This window comes from Abramis brama (genome assembly GCF_963993115.1).
Source record: "Abramis brama genome assembly, chromosome: 21".
Classification (NCBI taxonomy): Eukaryota; Metazoa; Chordata; class Actinopteri; order Cypriniformes; family Leuciscidae; genus Abramis; species Abramis brama.
The window spans coordinates 4,600,298-4,622,302 of record NC_139983.1 but is presented as its reverse complement, the minus strand read 5'-3'; the positions used below and the strand labels follow the sequence as shown (position 1 = coordinate 4,622,302).

Genomic DNA, 22,005 nt, shown 5'->3' with positions numbered 1-22,005 from the left:
TTCAAAACAGAAATTTTTTCGGTCAGAAATGACCGAAGAGTAATGGGTTTTCTTAAAGTGATATTTTCCATGTGATTAATCTTGCAACACAATAACATTAAATTTACAACAAATGTAATATAGAAACAATATGTAAACTTGCATTCATGGTTTTATTCAGAAAGCTGTTAATACTGCAGTGTTTTGAATATATCAAAGGATCTTAAAAGAGTACCTGTTCATCCAGCTTGTCCAAAAGAGTCCTAATTTCTTCTCTAAATGCATTCATTCTTCCTGTAGAGTTTTAAGAGAGGTATTGTGTACTTTTCAAGGGATATGTTGAACTTCCACAGGAGGTCGACATTACAGATACACGAAGACTGTTAAAAAAAAAGTCAATTGGAATCACCACAAAGTTTTACTACTATAAGTATTACTAAAATGTTCTAAATATTTAAAAATAATAATTAGAATAATTATTAATATTGACAGTTGCTATTAAATGGTTTACCTCATCCTTTAGAAAAGGTGCAGGTGGCAGGCCATCTCTCTCTGAACTCCTCAACTAGTGTAAATACATAATGAGCAAACATCTCATTTGATATGACAAAACATACATTCAATGACAAATCAGCCATTGAAAATAGAAATAGAAACTAAGCCATTACTTCTTTATTAAAAGCCTATTCTGACCTCTGCGAGAGTGTTCAGATGGAGTGGACGGACGTCCATCATCTGGGTTCTGCTTCGCCCTCGTCCAAACCTCCTGACCAGCCGTCTGAGAGAAAGCAGCTCTCCTGGATCTGGAGTGGTCTGAGGATGGAATATTTCACACATCACATAATTAATAATAATCAATAATCAATGTCTGTGGTCAATTACAAATTTTTACTTCAGTTACTCAAATTCAACAGTTTATTTCACATGCAAGGTATCAAATAAATGTGATCAAATGGGTTCTTCACATTAATGTATAGTCAGTCATTGTACAACATCATACCATAAACCATAAATGAAAATATGAAAGCACTCACCTCCTCTTTCACCCATCATTTGAGCCATCGACATCCTCCTGCAAACGGCAATAAAAACAATACAAAATACAACACAAAATGCAATACAATAAAATAGACTGTGTGTGTGTGTGTGTGGATCATTCCTCCAGCAGGATCAGTCCAGGTGAAGGTCCGTGAAGTGAGTTTGTGCCTCTTTGAGATCATGGCACCACAAGACGACGTTCACTTGCAGAGCAAATTTAGCAAGTTTATAGTTAACTGGGTACTAGCAATTGTGAACAATTTTAATAGAGAATTCAACAATAATTTGGATTTCTTCACCACTACTACTAACCGGTTTGATGACGCATTAGTGATACTGAAAGCTGATTGGCCTTGATGGTTATATGCGGAAACGGGCAAATTTAATTAATCTAGAGTTTAAGATGAAGTCCGATATTATTATTATTCTCCCTTGTGTCTTTCATGCGCATTTTCCACGGATTTTAATAATAAAACTGGTCTGAAACAAAGAATCTCATATGCGATGTGCGCGTGCATGCGTATACATGTGATTCGAATTTTAGTTGTTATAGCGACGCGTTATGAAGGTTATTGAACCAATCGCCATCTGTGCGCGCAAATGAGTGATTTGAATTGTCGTTGCTATAGCGACGCGTGTTTTGAATTTCTGCAATCTGCATATATATATTTACACTTGAACCGATCGCTGTCTGTTGATTGAGAGGCGAGGCGAATTGACAGACTTTTTGCAGAGAATTTTCTGTGCAAATCTTGAGACTTTGAAGCTGTTTTCTGGATTTCTGAGAGGAGACTTTTATTCTAGAAGGACATCGGAGGATATATCCTTTTTATAGAGTTATATTTTTGAAAGCGTCATATCATTTCCGAGAATACTTTTATTTGATTGTTCTTTTCTTATTTTAAAAGGAGTTTATTTTAAAAAATAATAATATTTTTTTAGGGCAGTATTTCTGAGGAGATTTGTATTTTATTGTATTGCATTTTGTGTTGTATTTTGTATTGTTTTTATTGCCGTTTGCAGGAGGATGTCGATGGCTCAAATGATGGGTGAAAGAGGAGGTGAGTGCTTTAATTTTTTCATTTATGGTTTATGGTATGATGTTGTACAATGACTGACTACATTAATGTGAAGAACCCATTTGATCACATTTATTTGATACCTTGCATGTGAAATAAACTTGAATTTGAGTAACTGAAGTAAAAATGTGTAATTGACCACAGACATTGATTATTGATTATTATTAATTATGTTATGTGTGAAATATTCCATCCTCAGACCACTCCAGATCCAGGAGAGCTGCTTTCTCTCAGACGGCTGGTCAGGAGGTTTGGACGAGGGCGAAGCAGAACCCAGATGATGGACGTCCGTCCACTCCATCTGAACACTCTCGCAGAGGTCAGAATAGGCTTTTAATAAAGAAGTAATGGCTTAGTTTCTATTTCTATTTTCAATGGCTGATTTGTCATTGAAACTAGAAAGTTGAAACAAATAAAGTAACGGTAACACTTTATTTTGATGGTCCCTTTTGAACATTCTGTCGACTATACATAGTTCCCACAGGCCAATTAATGTCACGTGACCTCCCCGGAGACGCCATCATAAGCTGCTGTGTTTACAAGGTTTTACAAGCAAATTTCGAAGATTTCTTCCTATTTATAATGTTACGAAAATCATGAAGAGACAAAGTGACAGAGATTATAAAGACACTCTATTAACACAAGACAGAGAGAGGTACAATGCGAAAATTTCAGTCATAAATGGTGTTGATCCGTATGCTGTAGAAGAATGTCTTACGATTAATACCGTTCCAAATTATTTTACATCCAATAAGGACATATAAACAATCCCGCGGTAACTAAGGCGCCTATTCCTTAGTCGTACTTCTAAGAGTTAGGTGAACAGTCTCTACAAATTCGTATTTTATTATAAAGATAATAAGAATTATAAATATAACAAATTTCCCCTTTGTAGTATAAGCCTACCTTTTTAGGTACTCTTCAACCGTGAATTGCTACACAACAATAACCCTGTTGCTAGCTGCCTCTTTGGCTAGGCTGATAATCAATCAAACAGTGCATAAATTCTCTTTAACAGAAATGAATGCTCACCCTCTGGTGTTTTCTCCCGGAGTGGATCCTTTTGGTCCAGGGAAGAAAAGTGAAAGCGTACTCAAGAATTCCAAGTTCCAGTCAGATGATTATAATAAATGTTTAACAATATTTATTAAAAGAATCAAAATGAAAAGAAAACTTGTTACAGAATATAATAGAGTACTGAACTAACAGAGTGATGTTAGCTAGGCAATTAAGTCTTCTGGCTTCCTGCACCCAGGCACTGATGTCCTCCTGGGCTGTAGATTGCAAGGACGAGCAAAGATCCGTCCAGATTCCTTGCTTTATATATCCTTAATCGAGGTGATTACATCATATTCACTGTAAGAACAAATAAACTAAACATCACATGCACATCTGCTGACACCAGCTAGTCTGGTCTATTTTCTACACACACACATGACTGTCCCTTTTGGACATACAATAGCTCCCTTGTATGGGAGAACACAGACCCTTGTCATTGCTTTCTCATGTGACTTGAGAGAGACAGGGACGAACAAAAGACTTTTTCATTCAATACAATATGTCTTCACAGAGTCATGTGTTTTAGCAAACCAGACAATTCTTCAGCAGCTCTTACAGGTTTCTTATTGTGACCCTTTCTGCGTTGACGTCGAGTTTGAGGCGGGGTTGAAGTGAATGAAATGACACTTTCAGGTGGAGCTTCTTCACCTTTCTCCACATCCCCTCTTGTCATTGAATGAGCTTCCTTAACTCTTCTGTATTTGTTCAGCCTAGCTTTAGGTCTACGTTTCAATTTACCTACAAAATCCCTTACACCAAATCTATCTATTTTGCTTACAAAATCAGTACAGTAAATGCTAGGTGTAAAGCCGTCAATTTCTAATTGGTACAGGCGGTGACTGATTCCATCATTTTTACATATCATCAGTTTTAATGAATTGGCTTGATCCTGGCTCATCCCAGCTTGAAGACACCAGGTTTTCAGACTCTGGATAACTTTCTGCCGGTGCCAGGCTTTGAGTGCTGGCTGCCACTGAAATTCGTGGTTCTTCCGCCACACTTTTAGCAGTTTGTCCAAATTCAATTGGTTGACTGCGAAGATGAGTCCTCTTTCGGCCACGTCGAGAGTTAGCGGTACCATTGTCCACTTTCCCGGGGCCTCTGGCATGAGGATGTTCTGTTGGAACATAAACACAACTATAGCTGAATTTTTGCTTGGTACTGTCGGGTTGGCTCGACCTATCCAAGATCCAATGCCTGTAAATAACTCCTATTATTTCTTTCAAGCCTCCATTTTTCTTTTTCTTTCGGAATACCCTTGGTTCCAGGTGATATCTACTAGCTGTATAAGTATTTCTACACCCAGCCTGCACATTTAGAATTTCACTGGCTTTACAGCATTTAAATTTCATAGCCATACACCATTTTATAAAACTCCCCGACACCCAGGGACCGTGACGATTCATTCGTCTCTCTCGTTCAATTACAGTCACTTGTGCAATTTCACTCATTTTCACATTTTGTATCACAGTACAATTTGAACAGAGGTCTTGCCATTCATTCAACAAAAAACATCTTATTCTTAAGCCTCCTGGAAGTGTTCCACATATAATACAGTTCATTCGTCTCTTAGTCACATTTTTGGGTCCACAAATTCCATCTGAGGTGCAATCTATGTATTTTTTCTTCTGCCCTCCAAGGGCTGAGGCATCCTATTTGTAAATTACAAAAAGGTTTGTCAGCTCAATATGGAGACAATATTCTTTACCAGCTTTTAACAGTTTTGTTACATAAAACCAGTCATTACTAACTATTAATATTGCTATACCACACATCACATAATCATCATAGTATTCTGCAATCATCATTATCATAAATGTAGCTGTTATTACAGATATTTCATAAACAGTCATTTTCGTACCTTCCATTTCTACTCTTCTGGTGGCAAGTATTAGAATATACAGAATCACCGAAAGAGTAGAAGCAAATACTATGTATTTTACGTACTGGACCTCGAGATAATACTTTATCAAGTTTCCCGAGACAAGTATTATATGGAGGATTTCCATTGCTATTAAGCCTCTAATTCCAAATATGGATTTCATCTTAGGGCTTTTCACAACTTGTCCAATTATCATGCTTACCGGGTATAGCCTTTTCTCCAAATTAAATGAGGCTAAGTTACATATTGCAATTGGAATTTGGTATACCCCTTGTAATCCCATTATAGAAAATATCCAGTAAAGGATCAAAATCACATTGTAGGTTATAATTTGAAATTTATTTACCGGTAAGGTGGTACAAGTCGTCTCATTGGAATTGTTTCCCCAATTTTGCTTTGTCATCGATTCCATCGTTCAGGTTTTTCAAAGAAAGTTCCTTAGTGAAATGGTCAGTTCAGTTGGCTGGTTGGTAAACGAGTGGAGTGTTTTTACGACTTCTTTACATTTTTATGTTTCTCTGTTTAGCCTTGGGCAACTCTCCTTCACTCTCATTCTCGGATTCCGAAAAGTCAGCTGACAGTCGTATTTTTCTATATTTGGCTCTGTTGGCTAGCTGTCTCAGTTGCCTCCAATGTATACATATTCTTACTGATTTAATCATGATACCCATTATTATAATAATTACAATTGTTCCTCCCCCACAGTAGAGTACAATTTTTAGTATTTTCCATGCGTCTGTCATTGTGTTCCATACACTTGTGGCCACTGCCTTAATTTTTCCACCTATATCTTCAAATGCTGTTTTTACTATTTTTCCGATTAATTTAATTAGAGTTACGTCTGAAGGACTTCTGGTTTTCGTCCAGTAATCTAACCGGTGTATCCAGTGCGCGCCAAGGCTTTCCGCTTCAATGAAATCATCGATTGGATGTAATAAATCCTTCCATTCACTTATATATTTAATATAAGGAATTATAGCACAAATCTTTCTTATCTGTGTTTCGCCAATCATCTGTTTCAGAACAAGGGGGGTAATTTTCAAGTTCTCCCCTCTCCAGAGGTTCCCTTCCATGGCTTCAAAATTGCAAGACATGTGATTCCTATCGATGTTCCCCTTTGTGCTCTTGGCGGCATATGATTGCATTATTGGTGCACTAAATGTGGCATGTTGCCAATTGTCAAATAAATCTCCTTTGCACAAATATTTAGTCTCAACTCGATCGCTCCAAAATTCTATTCTCTTATTATCCATTCTCTCACCTACCATTAATACTTCTGTTCCTAAATCGAATTCCTTGACACACTTCAGTTTATATGCTATCCTATTTCCTTTTGAGGATTTTACAATATCGAAATTATCCCTTCTGCTGCAAGGTCCTCCATACCAACCTGTGGCGTTCCAATTTTTCCTAAAGTTTCCTTTCGTGGGCCTGATATATATTTTGCTCTGAGTCCCCCATGAGTATCTATCTGGATCAGATACTTTTAAATAATAGCCACTTTCCCATTGACCTATATTTTGGGATCTATAGGAGTTCAAGATTTTATGTGAGCCTAGATACTTCATATGTACTGGCCAAATCAAATTTCCTTCTTTTCTTCCAGTATGTATATCTTTTATATCTTGATGTCTTCCATGGTATCTTACGTATCCAGTCGGTCGTTTAGCAATGGTATAATGTTTCAAAGCTTCCCCTCCTTGCATCATATATAACAACAATGCACTCCTGTATTGTTGATCTATTACCTTCGTTGTTAGGTATTTTGCTATTCCAGAGGTAGTTATAAGTTTTTCTGGGATGCCTGAATTCTGAAAATATTCTAGGGTGTATGGATGTCTATGATTACCATTCAATCTCTTCTTTCCTTCTAATGTAGCTTTCACAGTCCATGTAGTTCTGTCTGCTTCACTACTTGTCCCTGCTGTGAAATTATAATTCTTCATTATCCATTTGTGCCATATGGTAATAGTATCTTTTTCATATTTTTCCATAAGAGTTTGGTTCCACGGGGCCTTAGCTGTTATAACACAATACCATACCTTTTTCTCTGGGTTAAGTTTACGAGCACATTGCTTTTTGTGATCAACCGTTGACCTGTCTTTGTTACTTGGCCAAATCATCTTAGTTATCCACGGACAGTTTAGGATCTTATTACACATTGGCGTGGCTCGAGGTTTATTATAGCAGTTTATCCACTCCGTGGTTTTTGCAGGAATTATAGGTTTGTTTTCATGGATTGAATGAATTATAGTTTTATCTCCGCATTCACTCATACGAAGCCAACGATCTATTGGTTTTGGCCCTGCACGTTGCGCTGCAGGTGTCATGGAACTTAATTTTAGTGATTCCATTTCTTTGGTTTCTTCCATGTTACCTGTCACTTCCGAATCATCTACTACTTCTAAATCACTTGTCACTTCTAATTCATTTGTCACGGCTAAATCATCTGCCACTTCTAATTTACCTTGGTTTTCTTTATCCATTATTTTTATTCTTTGTATGCGGGTTTCTCCCGTCACACAGTCCCATTCCAATGTGGAAATCGTTTTTCCATACGAATATGTCCACCATACTAAGTCAAAGTTTTTCACACTAATGTTTTTGGCTGTATTAAGGTCTATTTCTTGTCCTTTTAGTAACACGTGTGTTTGGTTCAGTACTTTCAGTTTGTTCCATTTCTTTACAGTTATCCCTTTTTCAGTTGTGGGACCATAACTTGCAGCTGAATCTATGAAACTTCCTATACTAGTACAATTCCAGTATTCTGGATCTATATCCGCTATCCAGTTTCTTATTAGCTTAGCATTATTTTCAGGATCGTATTCTATTCCTGCTAAAATCAAAGGTGAACCTTTAACCATTATTGTCTGATTATAGCAGTGTAATTTATCTATCTTTTCTATTTTAGAACAAGGGTAAACAGTGTAGATGTCCTCTGTTTCTTTCGTTCCGAATCCAGCTAAAATGCATACAAGAAGGATAAAAGTCATACTTATCCATGCAAGGACTTCCTGTAAATTGTCAGTCATTTCCTGGCGTAGTCGTCTGTGTATGGATTGTAGCCTTCGCCCTGTGTCCCCTCTAGGCATTTTTAAGCTGTGGGTGAGAGAACAAAGAATTGCCTGTCTGACCCTAGAATTGTTTTTTGAGCAGCCAGTCCCGAAGTCTTTGTTTAAAAGGCTTAACTTCTGTTATCCAATCTATTTTAAAACCCTGTATGGCAAAGCCAATGTTCATGTAACCTCTGGTACAACAGAGATTCACTATCAGAGTTTTAATCATGGATGCGTTGTTTTCTGCATGTTTAATTTTATAACAAGCTTGCCCAGTCATAATAATCTGACTTCTGGACCTTCTTGTTAATGTAGTTTCTCTTACACCGTCTTCCCATGTTCTGGTTTCCCAGTTATGTTGTTCAATGAGGAAGGTCATATTTTTAATTTCGGCAATAATAAATTGTTCGGCTGTGCTGCATTCATACTGACCCTGTCTTTTTACGAGTATGATTTGTTTTGGATCATTTAGGTTATGTGAGATCACTCTTTCCCACGCATCCAAACATGTGATTTGTCCCAATACTTGGCCTAATACAGAACCAATCTCCAGAGGGTCTGTATAGGAGGGGTTTCCAAGCCCTGACATTTCACAGTAGCGGTATAGCCATGCTTGTTCATCTTGTTCCATTAATTGGATCGGATTGCTAACCCATTCGGACATGATTTTACCTTGGGAAACGCATCCCATGGCTAATTCAGATTTTCGGGTTAACCAGACTTCTTTTTTACTGACCGTCTGGACCCATTTCCGCTCTTCTAGCTTTTCACATCTGTTACAAAGTTCTAACGTACAGTTTCTAAATGTACAAGAACATTTCGAGCCTAGTAAAATTATTTTTTCTTCACATATTTTACAGGTTCGACAGACACAATTGTTTTCTCCTCGTTGTGTCTTTTGAATGACCCATTGTTGTTTACTTAGTCTGCAGTTTCCACATACCGAAATTTCACCTAAAGCACAATGTCCGATTTTACCGTCCGGATTGTACCAGGTGAAGAGGTTATGCTCTCCCATGCTAGGGATTGTTTTTAAGCTTGTTTTTGTTGGCCGAGACTCATTCGGGCCTTCCCAAAGTAATTCTGCTATGTCAGTTGCTTCGCAGATACAACAGCTTGTGAATGGTATCAATTTGCTAATGGTACCATCAGGGCAGTCTTCATGCCACTTTTTGACTCTTAGTAGCTCGTATGCTTCATTTTGACATCTGACCCATCCTGTTTTTGATTCGATTATTGACTCAAATACAACTTTCTTCATTTTTATGCTTTAATTAGGTTTCTTAATGACCAAATCCCGTTATTTTCCAATTGCACAGTAGTGTTGGAAGTAATTTTGGTCACCGTGTCCACGGTTCCAGTTTTGTGCTTAAATCTCTTACCTCTGATTTTATGTAGTATAATTACTTGATCGCCTACCTTAAATGGATTGTTGTTACAACTTTCCTGCTCAGGCTGATCTTCAATTTTGAGTTCACTCGGTTTGATTCTGTAATTTAGAAAATGCGTGCATTGGTCAAGTAAAGTATCCCAGTCTCCCAGTTTTTCGTTTTTGACGAAGAATTCTTTACATCGCTTAACCGCGTTCTCCGCCAAGCCATTCGATTCCGGGCTATATTTCACGCTTTTAATTAATTGTACTCCGATTTTATCGCAATATTCTTCAACTTCCTTTCCTGTAAGATTTGGGGCATTGTCGCCACGAATTCTATTGGGCGGACCCCGAAATCTTATCCAGTCTTTAAGTGCTTGTACGACTACCGAGCTAGTAGCTTGTTTGCACGGATATATTTGTAGAAAATTTGAACAGTTATCTACAATTACTAAAAAGTAGCAATTTTTTAATTTACTTTGCGGGCGGATTGGTCCAGCCCAGTCCATTGAAACCTCTTCATTCTCCTTGTCTGTTTTTATTGCTCCGTACTCATTAAACCTGCTGGTCATTACTTTCCTACATTCAGGACATTTTTTCCTGATTTTAAAGTAGGTAGACTTCAGGTTCTGTATGTTAAGTCCTGTGGCTTTACAGTATTTTGCCATATAAGTTAAACTAGGATGCATTAAGTCAATGTGCAGTTTTTCAACGATATCATTCTCACTTGTTTTAGTGATAACATTGATAGTTTTAGATGTTCGGATCGTCTTATGTCTAATAAATTTGTCTACTTCGGCATTGCCTTTGGCGGCCGATGTGGTTTGCACAGTATGACTGCTTTGGTGCAATACTACTGGTTTAACATCATCTAATAATAATGCAATTTCCTTCCACAAACTGTTTTGTTTTAATGGTTTTCCTTTAGCTGTGCTAAATCCATTCAGTTTCCAAGTGGAAATATGTTCAGTCAGTGCTTTGTATACATAGTCTGAGTCTGAGACAATAATAGGTTTCACTGTGTTCGTGGCTTTCATATGCCTTAGGGCTTCTACGACTGCTCTCACTTCTGCAAGTTGTGCTGAGTCTTCGCTAGACAATTGTCCCTTTTGTTTGAACACTATCTTTCCTTTTTCTTTTCTAATGAAGCCCCACCAAACCTCATCGTTTTCCTTTGAACCATCAGTAAAGTAACAGACATTTGCACCTTTAGGTATTTCGGTTATTTTGTCTTTTTTGTTAAGCTTACTATGTCCAAAAATGATCTGAGTATCTTGTAGTAATTTACTCCACTTAGCCCATGTAAACTGATGAATTTTAGGTGCTTCACTTACTAGGTTTTTCGATTCCCTCATTAGCTGAGTAATGCCTTCACCTTTAGATTCTACAATTATTTGTTGATCTAGGGCTAAGGTTTTTATAGGTATCAAGCATTTAGCGATACTAGCTAAGATATCAGTCGCAGATTTTGGTTCTTGTTTTAGCTGATTAGCAGGTTTTGGGTATGACATGAACTGGATTGGATTTTTCCTATCGTTTTCATTATACAAGACCAATTCTATTTCATCCGCGGTATTTTCAACACTAACGATCAATTTTTGATCATGTTCTCTTCTTGCTATTCTACCTGAGTTTAAAGCCAAGTCAATTAATTTCAATCTTGTATTTTCTAATTCATCACTCCAATTGAATTTATCGCCTTTCGTGGCACCATAAAGAGGTTTTGCTAATTTTGCATAGCCTGGTATCAGATCTCTGATAAAATTCATGTGTCCCATGAAACTTTGTAAATTTTTTAGACTTTTTGGGCTATTTTGTCTCAAATCTTCCAATTTTTCTTTGGTAGTTTTCGATAGTCCTCGATCCATACCTGTTGTAGCGAAGCCTAAAAAATCCACTTCCTCTTTACCTATTTCGATCTTTTTGTAGCTGGGTTTAAATCCTGCTTTAATCAATCTAGTCAGTACTTCATCTACGATTTTCAGGTGTTCATCAGCATCATCGGTGATGATCAAAAGGTCATCCACATAAACTGACACAGGTAAACCAGACATTAGCGTGACTACGATGGACTGAAATGCGTTAGCCGAGTTTACGAACCCTTGGGGGAGTCTTGTATAACAATAGGCTTTAGATCGGCAGGTAAACGCAGTTTTAGCCATACTGTTTTCAGTTAATGGAACTGTCCAGTAACCATTTGCTAAGTCAATTTTGGTTAATATTCTGCCTTTAGGTAAACCATTGGTAACATCCCTCGCATTAATTAAATATCTTGTATCAGGTTCCGAAACCTTATTCAAAGATTTGAAATTATTAACCACGCGGTAAGAATTATCAGGTTTAATGACGGCCTGCAGTGGTGAGTTAGTGATTGGGTTTTTTATTTCTTTAATTACCCCTAATTTTTCCAATTCTTTAATAGTTTCTTCGATTTCAGGTAAAGCTTTTTTATTAATGGGGTATTGTCTTTGCGGTTTATGCACTCCTCCCTTTATTTCATATTCATATTCTTTACCTAATAGGCCTACATCATTTTTAAATTTAGCGGCTCCATGTTTATGTTTTTCCAGGATTTCTCTCAATTTGTTTTTATTAAGTATGGTTTCCTGTACCATTCTTGAAATTTCCTTTTGAAGGTCGACCATTTTCATCCATCTGACTTTAATTTCCTTATTAAATTTACCTACAATTTTAGTCGCGTCCTGCAATGTCATTAGATTTCCTGATTGATTAGGAATAATGGCTATGTCTTTCCATAAATACCAGTCTGTATCAATTGGGCCTTGAGTTTTATTAAAACTGTACACCCTCATCATGCCTTTCTGTTTTATGGCATCGACAGGTAGGTCAGTAAGGCAGCTAATTTCAGCTCCTGTATCTAAACAGAACGTTCTACCATGGTAGTCGATATAAAAGAATCCCTCATGTTCTTTAACTAAGTCAGATTGGATGGTCGCTTTTCCTTTAAGGATGTCCTATTGTTGTTTCTGCTCAACTTGGTTATGTCTTACATGTTTAGGTTTAGCTTGTCTAGTAACATATGCTTTTTCTACAGGTGTTCTTTGTTTAGCTCTCTGTTCCCTGATTTTGTTTTGTTGCTCAGGAGTCATTTTGTCCCATTCATCTCTAGAAACAAATGTAGAGCTAGTTTGCTTACTGGCAGTTTTAGTGAATGTAGGTCTTTGTTCCCAATTAGGTCTTCTTTGTGCTGCTCTGCTCAGTGATCTGCCTCTCCTCTGAAAGTCAACAGATCTAAACTGATCTCTATTCTCCCTGTAGGTTTTTGGTTGTCCAAAATACCTCGTACCTTGTGGAGCATCCCGAACTTGAGATTTTAGTCTTTCGGAACGTCTTAGAACTTGCTGTTTGTTATTGTCCCGGTAATTTGATTCTCGATTACCTTTTTTGTCCGCTTCCTGTTTTGATCGTCTGTCATATCTCACAGCAAAGTTCTGTAATTCTCCCCAGCCAGTTTCATAACCCCAAGATTTTAGTTTATTTAGACCTGGGAGATCTTTGTCAAACATTAACAGTTCTTCCACAGTTTCAGCCGTGGTTTTTCCCTCCAGGGCCCTATTTTTGCAGAACAAAAGTAACCCTGTGCTCTTTACTTCCTTCAGTCTTTTCTCATAAGTTTCTTTTTTAGTTTCCCCTGAAATGTTTCTCTGGTGAATTGAAACATCCTTAATTCCTATATTTACATTCAAAAGTTGATCCATCATTAGCTCTATATCTTCATCATGGATATTAAGCTTCTTTCCTAGCTGCACTATTCTCTGGCAGTTTCTCATATTATCTTTTGGATCAAACTTCATTGAATTGAACATCCCTACTTCTGTGGCTGTTATATTATGTACATTTTTCGATCTAGCAATATTGTCTGACTGTTGGTTAAAATCCTCTCTCGAGTAAACAGATCCGCTGGACTCAGATTCTTCATACTGGTTGTATTGTCCTCTATAGGATCCACTAGCCTGCGGGTAACTTTCTGCTCTTTTCTTAGCTTTCACAGAGGAAGCAGCAATTTCAGCTAGATTTATGCCTAGTCCTTCTGTTAGTTTTTGGTCTACCCTTTTCTCCTCAGAGTACAGGTTGTCATGTCTAATTATTTCCGTCTCTGTTGAAATTTCTGGCAACGGTCTCCTATACAATATGGGGTTTTTCGATTCTTTCAGAACCTCTTTTCTGAGTTCAAAAATATCACCCATAATCGGATCTCTACCACGTCGTCCTCTATTCTCCGATAGGGTTAGACGGAGTAGCAACGATAAAGCTTTTTGACAAGAGTCATTTTGTTCAGCAAGCATATCGTGTTTAGCCTTAAGGCTTGTTTCTGGCATGTCTAATATTTCATCAGAAGTTGGTCCAGTCGCGGCCAGGAAGATTCTTTGCATGTATTCAGGCTCTTGTCTGATTTTCTCTTTCAGATTATGCCCTGGTTTTGTTAGAGTTTTTCTACCTGCAAGATCTATGTGTTCTCTGGCATAACTACTACTCTTTCTTTCACGAGATAGTGGTCTAGAATTTCTTTGATTAACTCTATTTCTCTGTGGAATGGGTTCGTCCCATTGATAAACTACTCTTTCTTCCTCATCCCACTCAGTTTCTTCACCTTCGGTGGTAGTATCTTCACCTCTGGTTTTAAACTGGGCTTTTCCGCTCATACTATTTAAAGTATGAACTAATTCATTAGCCAGCGGTATGTATTGAAGGCCAGGACTAGTTTCTTGAAAGTCTAACCTTTTCTGAGCGCTAGTACCAGGTTTTTCTACATCAGAATAGTAGATTTCTGTGTCATGAGAATCCCTGCGTTGTCTTTGAGGCATAGCCGTGCCATCATACATAACTCTTGTTTTTCCATAGTATACTTCTATACTGGAATCTGTGGTTGGTTTGTATGTTACCTCCATTCCTGGCTCAAAAAGAATTTTAATTTTGTCTCCTTTCATTCTATTGTCATCAATTCGTCTTACAATGGCCCTTACATCTGCTGCTTGAGTGCAAATGAATTCCTGTCCATTATTTATTTCATAATCTCCTATATACCAAGCTTCATCTTTTTCCCTAGCTGCTTTTTGCTTTAGGAAAGTATCACGTTTTGTTATAGTGATACGGTATATGGATTCCTGATTAGCAGTCGGCCCTCCATTTAAATCAGGTGGTAATTGAGTCATTTGAGTCATTTCTGTCTCTTACTTTTTGAAAATGCAGACTAGTTAAACTTTTTATCCTCTTTCTTCGGGATTAGTTTTAATTTTTACAGATACTCTTTGGTTCTGCCGCGCGTACTCGCTTCTCTTTCTAATAGAGCGTCCTCTATTATTTTTGCGAATAATACTGGGTCATTTCAATTTGATTGATTAGATTGCTTCTCATTTATTTATTCCCGGTTTTACAATTTAATCCCGGACGAGCCCCCATGTAGAAGAATGTCTTACGATTAATACCGTTCCAAATTATTTTACATCCAATAAGGACATATAAACAATCCCGCGGTAACTAAGGCGCCTATTCCTTAGTCGTACTTCTAAGAGTTAGGTGAACAGTCTCTACAAATTCGTATTTTATTATAAAGATAATAAGAATTATAAATATAACAAATTTCCCCTTTGTAGTATAAGCCTACCTTTTTAGGTACTCTTCAACCGTGAATTGCTACACAACAATAACCCTGTTGCTAGCTGCCTCTTTGGCTAGGCTGATAATCAATCAAACAGTGCATAAATTCTCTTTAACAGAAATGAATGCTCACCCTCTGGTGTTTTCTCCCGGAGTGGATCCTTTTGGTCCAGGGAAGAAAAGTGAAAGCGTACTCAAGAATTCCAAGTTCCAGTCAGATGATTATAATAAATGTTTAACAATATTTATTAAAAGAATCAAAATGAAAAGAAAACTTGTTACAGAATATAATAGAGTACTGAACTAACAGAGTGATGTTAGCTAGGCAATTAAGTCTTCTGGCTTCCTGCACCCAGGCACTGATGTCCTCCTGGGCTGTAGATTGCAAGGACGAGCAAAGATCCGTCCAGATTCCTTGCTTTATATATCCTTAATCGAGGTGATTACATCATATTCACTGTAAGAACAAATAAACTAAACATCACATGCACATCTGCTGACACCAGCTAGTCTGGTCTATTTTCTACACACACACATGACTGTCCCTTTTGGACATACAATAGCTCCCTTGTATGGGAGAACACAGACCCTTGTCATTGCTTTCTCATGTGACTTGAGAGAGACAGGGACGAACAAAAGACTTTTTCATTCAATACAATATGTCTTCACAGAGTCATGTGTTTTAGCAAACCAGACAATTCTTCAGCAGCTCTTACAGGTTTCTTATTGTGACCCTTTCTGCGTTGACGTCGAGTTTGAGGCGGGGTTGAAGTGAATGAAATGACACTTTCAGGTGGAGCTTCTTCACCTTTCTCCACAATGCGCTAAACTGAGCACTGATTTTGCAGCTTTGGCTCAGATACTGTATTATCCATGTGTACCATGGGAATGTGAAGGTACGTCACGCAGTGTTGCACTATGGGACGTGGCCGCCATCTTAGGAGGCACGATCTCTGTTTACCTTTTCGCCGCCCGTTGCTATGACGTAATAGTTGGGTGTGTTTGGCTACAACGAGGTAAAATTGAAGAAAAACGAATGAAATTGAAAGAAAAAGAGAAGGGACCCTATCGGGAGAAACTAAATGCCACTACCAAAAACGTTATTCGGACAAATTGTTCGCGATAAACAACGTTGATCCATATGATTTAGCAGTCCAAGACTGGATTAACGTTACAGATCCAGACGCACTAACGTTACCTCCGCTCACAAATCTGGACATCGTTAACCTTGTTTTTGAATTGAGTGCGTACACTTTGCAGGAGTTTAAGAGCTATACATCCCTTCAAAATAGATTGATGTATCTTTGCCCATCCCAGTTTATGTGTAACGTTATTTAAAAGAGTCTTTGTGGATGCAATCAGTACAGAAACAGATAAAAGTCACTTAATGTATTAAGCAGTTAACGTTATACAAAACCTTGATTCACTAACATTTTAAAAGGGCATGTAAAAAGATGTACAGAATATCAAAGCAAATTGTTAATTGAAAACAAAAATATAATTTATTTGATTCATGCAATGTGGCTTTATCGTCTGCTAACATGAACCACAAAATCAATACAATTCATCAACTATCCTACAAGTCATCAAGGAATATACAATACAAAACCTCTAGCTTTGTACAACTTTTAACAAACGTTTTTACAAACCAGTTGATTTAGCAATCACTGCACAACACTTGGACACATGTTTGTAAGAGCACAGCAGACTATGACAACTTTGTCCAAGAACCACAGTCTCACCCTCACATGGCAGAACCATATTTATGGGAATTTTAGAAGACAATATTTTGTATTTGTTTATTAAAATTAAAAAATGTTCTCATTATTGCGGCAACCCACGCGATCCGGCGCCTTCTCGTCAGCTCCTCCATCTGCTTCCCATGTTGTTTTTTTCACGGAAGGAAAGTGGAAAAAACGTATTCTGTTGTTCATTTTCCTCCCTGAACGATCGTGTGACCTGCTATGGCAGTTCTTGATCGAGCAGTACTGACCAACCATATCGACGTTACTAGTAAAAATCTCAACAGAAAATCTAAACACAGCCTCCAACACATGAATTCACATACAGCGGAATAGGGCGCGATCCTCTCAATATGGCGGCGGACGCATAATGCAACACGGCGTGACGTCACCTTCACATTCCCTAAAACATGTAAGCAATTCCGAGCCTGGAAATATGTGCATGAATATGAATATACACGGTATTAAAATAAATAAAACTCGCGTGCAAATTAATGTAACAGTTAATGCGGAACTACTTTATACGCGGGTTCTTTAGGGACATAATCTGAGATTGCAAGGCTGGAATGTGTGTGTGTGCGTCAGTCTGTGTCTGTGTGTGTGAGTGAGAGAGAGAATCGCGGGCGCGATCGAACAGTGGAAACAATGTTGTTTGTATGTTTTTAATACCTCGTCATTTTGTACATACAGGACATCATTCAAACTGCAAAGTGTTAACTTATATTTGTGTACACTCGCAATAAAAAACAACAAATTCTTGCGTGTTTTCAGGGAGTTTCTTTCCTGTTTATCCTCGCCAGCCATAACCTCCATCGTTGTTCTGTCAAAAGCTTCGTCTTGTCACATTCATGAAGTCTAATGACGGGTATACTGTAAAATCCAAATTTAACTGAACCTCCGGCACGATTTGAACATCCATTGACCCAGCAGGAGATGACCATTTTCACTTTTTATCACGAAATTAACTCGTTTCAGCTTCTTCGTCTAATGTTATGCCCACAGAAATGGCGCCGGGTCGGCAAATGCCCGTATGTTGTGACGTCATGTGGGAACTATGTATAGGGATCTCCCAGTCACGTGACCCCTAGCCGCGTGTCAGCCATTTTGACGGAATACTTCAGCGCACCTACATACATGAGAATGCGGATTATCACATGTTTATGGCTGCGAATTGATTAAAATAATGAATAATGGTCACTGTATTAATTATCTTGAGCCTGCTGAAATGTTCCTATAAATATATTTTCTTTCCAACTGTGCAATCTGAATAAAAATAGGCTAAATATATTTATCCACTAAGCTGCAGCTCATCTTCCCATTAACAGTTTTTTTTTTTCTCTTTCTGACATTTCATACCTGTTGGGTTTACATTTTTTAATTAAATTGACTATAAAAAAAGATTGCTTGTGTGTGCTGGTGTTTATTCCAGTCTTTTAAAATAGTTGAATGAATGAATGCTCGCGAGGTGCCTGTAACGATGTTAAATAAGCTAGGCTTATAATGTACACAGGGTAGAGGAGAATTACAGTCAACTACTTTGAATAGTATAGCATTTTGGGCTTAAACATGTAAACAGTGAAAAGATTGACATTGAAAAATGACACAGAATGATAAATTTAATATTTAAATATTTAATCCAAATAAATAAATGTTCGTGGTTAGCACTGATGTTATTCATTTGTTCTCACACACTTCAGCGTCGCGGTCACTGGTTTAGACGAACACTGCCACTATCTATTATTAGCGCACCGTCAGCTAACTCTTCACGTCATGTCATCACAAAAAGAAATATACAAGAGGAAGATAAAGGAATTAGGAATCATAGATCCATATGAAGCACCACAAGTTCTTTTTACAGGCATTTAATGTGTAGAAAAACTTCCTGACATTGAGTTTGGTGACATTTACAGCTAACGTTACCTTATTCACTTCTCATCATGTTACACCGGAGCTTCATTAAAAGCATACAAAAGCTTAGCAGGCTATCGGTATCACAGCATCGATCGGGCATGATAGAGATGAATATTTTGCGACGAGCTGTATTATCACCAGCGGTTTAGCATCTTCTATTCCGTCAAGATGGCTGCTCCAAATGGCGTGACGTCACGCGGGACGTCCCTATAAGTAACTTTGCAACTGCATGTCAACTAACTCTCATTAGAGTATTAGTAGACTCTATGCTTAATATCTGCAAACTCTTTATTGTGATGCTCCTCCAACAGACACTCTACTGACTATAAGTAACTTTACAACTACATGTCAACTTATTCTAACTCTACCAGTCTACTAATACTCTACTAATACTCTACTAATACTCTAATGAGAGTTAGTAGACATGTAAGTGCAATGTTGCTTATAGACAACCGAATATCTTAAAGGGACCAAAATAAAGTAAAATCAAAGTAACAATTTGATGTGACCACTGACATTGATTACTAATATTATAAAAAATGTATAAAACAAAAACAGTTTTTGATGTCTGAAATGTTCCATCCTCAGGCCGCTCCATATCCTGGAGAGCTGCTTCCACAGATTCTTCTCCGGGCATCGCGTCCTCCTCATCTTGGTCCCTCCCTGAGGTCCATGTCGAGAGGAGGTGTAGAGAGCCGTTGAGTCTGAGCAGCCGAGGCTCGTACAGCGTCGAGTGGAGGTGGAGTGGCGATGGATCGGAGAGCCCAAACCAACAGGGTTTATCCAGGTCCAACAGCCTCGAAGGGTTTCTGTGTCCTCCGCTGCCGGGTCAAGTTCCCGTCGAGCCAGCAGAGACTTCAGATGGCCGAACTGCTCAGGGTGCTGTAGAGGCTTCTCCAGTGAACAAGAGCTCAACAGGTGAGACTGAAATAAGGCTGAGCAGTGTAAAGTTTATAGATAGAGATTTTGCTATTAGTAGACATGTAAGTGCAATGTTACTTATAGACAACCGAATGTGTTAAAGGGACCATCAAAATAAAGTGAAACCAATTTTTTTTTAAATATTTTAATTGGACGTTCATCTAACATTTTCAGAACATTCCGAGAACATTCAAAAGTAACGCATTATTATTCATAATGCAAAATTATAAAATAGAATGTTCCTTTTACCAAGATAGAACATTTTTGAAACGTTGAAAAAACTGGACGTTTTGAACGTTCAGGGAACATTTAGAAATAATGTTTCCTTAATTTAATGGGAATGTTAGCAAAACGCTCTCAATAAGGCATGAACTCGATGGCACTTGCGCTGTCTGACACACACCAGAAACACACGCACAGAAAGCCGCTTCTCAGACAGCATACGATCCAGAAAATAATTATATTTCACCACTTATTGCTCTTGAATTGTCAAATACACGCAAAATTGTCAAAATGGCTGTTGTGCCGAGCATTACAGAGTCGGGTATGTCATAAATAAGACATTGCTATGCATTTAATAAAAGTCAATGTTTAATATAATATAAATATATTTTAAGATATGGCCCATATGATCTTTGCCATTACCAGAACTGAGCCACATGTGCCAGAGTTGGCCAAATGAAGCCTGGAAATGACTATTAATATTGTGAAATAAGATGTTGGGACATTTATGCAGGCATTAAGCAGAAGTCAGGGGGATAGTGTAAAAAATTCCCATTACTTTAGATTTGTAACATTACAGATAAGAATTTAACAGTAAAATGTAAGTTATGTCATTATATCATTGTTTAATTTGACGTCAGAGATGTGTCTAATAGTTGTTTTCAACTGTTTTTTCTTTATTTCAGAAAAAGCTCCAGAACGCAGGAAGAGGAAAGTACCTGGTTGTCTCCTCCGGCTCTGGAAGGCTCTGAAGTGTGTTTTCTGCTGCTGTTCCTGCAGTGCTGTGGATGTTGTGGAGGCTTTTGTTCTTCCAGCAGATCCTGAACCATCATCACCCGCTCCAGATCACTCCGGCGTCAAGCCAAATAATGGTAAATCATTATTTCTCCAACATTATTTTCAACAGTATTATCTTGTTTTCCACTCAAAATAAGGCTTGTTTTTAGAGAATATTAATATTATTTCCCCCATTATAATATTATTTTCTCGACCAGCACTGGATCCAGCAAGCTAACAATTGTCTCATATTTTTCTGTTTGTTTTTCAGAGTCCTTTGAGTCTCTCTATAACGTGGAAAAGATGATTGGATCCGGAGGATTTGGCAGGGTGTACCTGGGAACACGCAAATTTGATGGCCAAAAGGTAAATCTATCTATAAATTACAGAAACGTCTGTCTGTCTGTGTGTGTCTGTTAACCGCATATCTCTCGAACCGTTAGTCCGATGGATTTCAAACTTGACGTGTCTCGCTACGGGCACGAGTAAGTGCAGTGCCAAGTTTGACGTTGTTTGGATGAGAAATGCTAAAGATATCGTTAAATATGTCATTTTTAGAAGGTTGTGGTTTAAAAATAAACATTCTGACATAAACACTCTGTCAGCTACACTGTTTACTTCTGAATATTATAGTTTTATTTATTTTATTTATTTATTTATTTATTAACATATCTTTATTGCGAGGATTCAAAGATTTATTATAAAAACTGATTATTTTCCCCCAAAAATGCAATAAATTCATGACACTTTTCTTTCATAATGCAATTAATCCATTGAATCAATATAAAAGTTATTTTTTATCATATTGAAACTGTTGAAATCAGCCATCGCTAAGAAATATCTCCTGAACTTTTTTGACTGCGAACCGTTAGTCCGATGGATTTCAAACTTGACAGGTGTCTCGCTACGGGCATGAGTAAGTGCAGTGCCAAGTTTGACATAATTGTTTGGATTAGAAATGCAAAAAATATTGGTAAATATATATCGGTAAAAGAAGCACACACTGGCTTTTGCCGCTCTAGCCGCTCTGGCTTTTGACCCTCACAGAGAGGGTCGAAGAAAGCAGTGGAGCTTAAGTAGCTTGGAGTTCCCTGTGTAGCCTGCTCCCTGAATCATGTAGTTCAATTTTCCACATTTATTGTATGTGTCATTATGTCAGTATCAGTATTTGCTTTCTACCATGCACAAATAAAAATGTCACTGAAATTTTGCTGTGTAATTGTAACAATGAGCACTCAAACACACCAAACCAACAATTACTAAAAACACACACAAAAACTGATTTTGCACGGGCACTTTGCACTGCTCCCTGAATCGACGCGCTTATTCATTTGTGAATGTTAACTGA

At 37.7% G+C, this 22,005-nt stretch overlaps 1 long non-coding RNA gene across 1 annotated transcript; it reads right to left on the bottom strand.

The window, feature by feature from the left end:
• Positions 1–3,216: 3,216 nt before the first annotated feature.
• On the bottom strand, positions 3,217–15,900 carry LOC311071799. Its single transcript, XR_014603925.1, has 2 exons — positions 15,218–15,900; positions 3,217–8,136 (listed from the first exon to the last, which is right to left on the bottom strand). It is a non-coding gene; the product is annotated as an uncharacterized lncRNA (long non-coding RNA).
• Between the last annotated feature and the right edge of the window lie 6,105 nt (positions 15,901–22,005).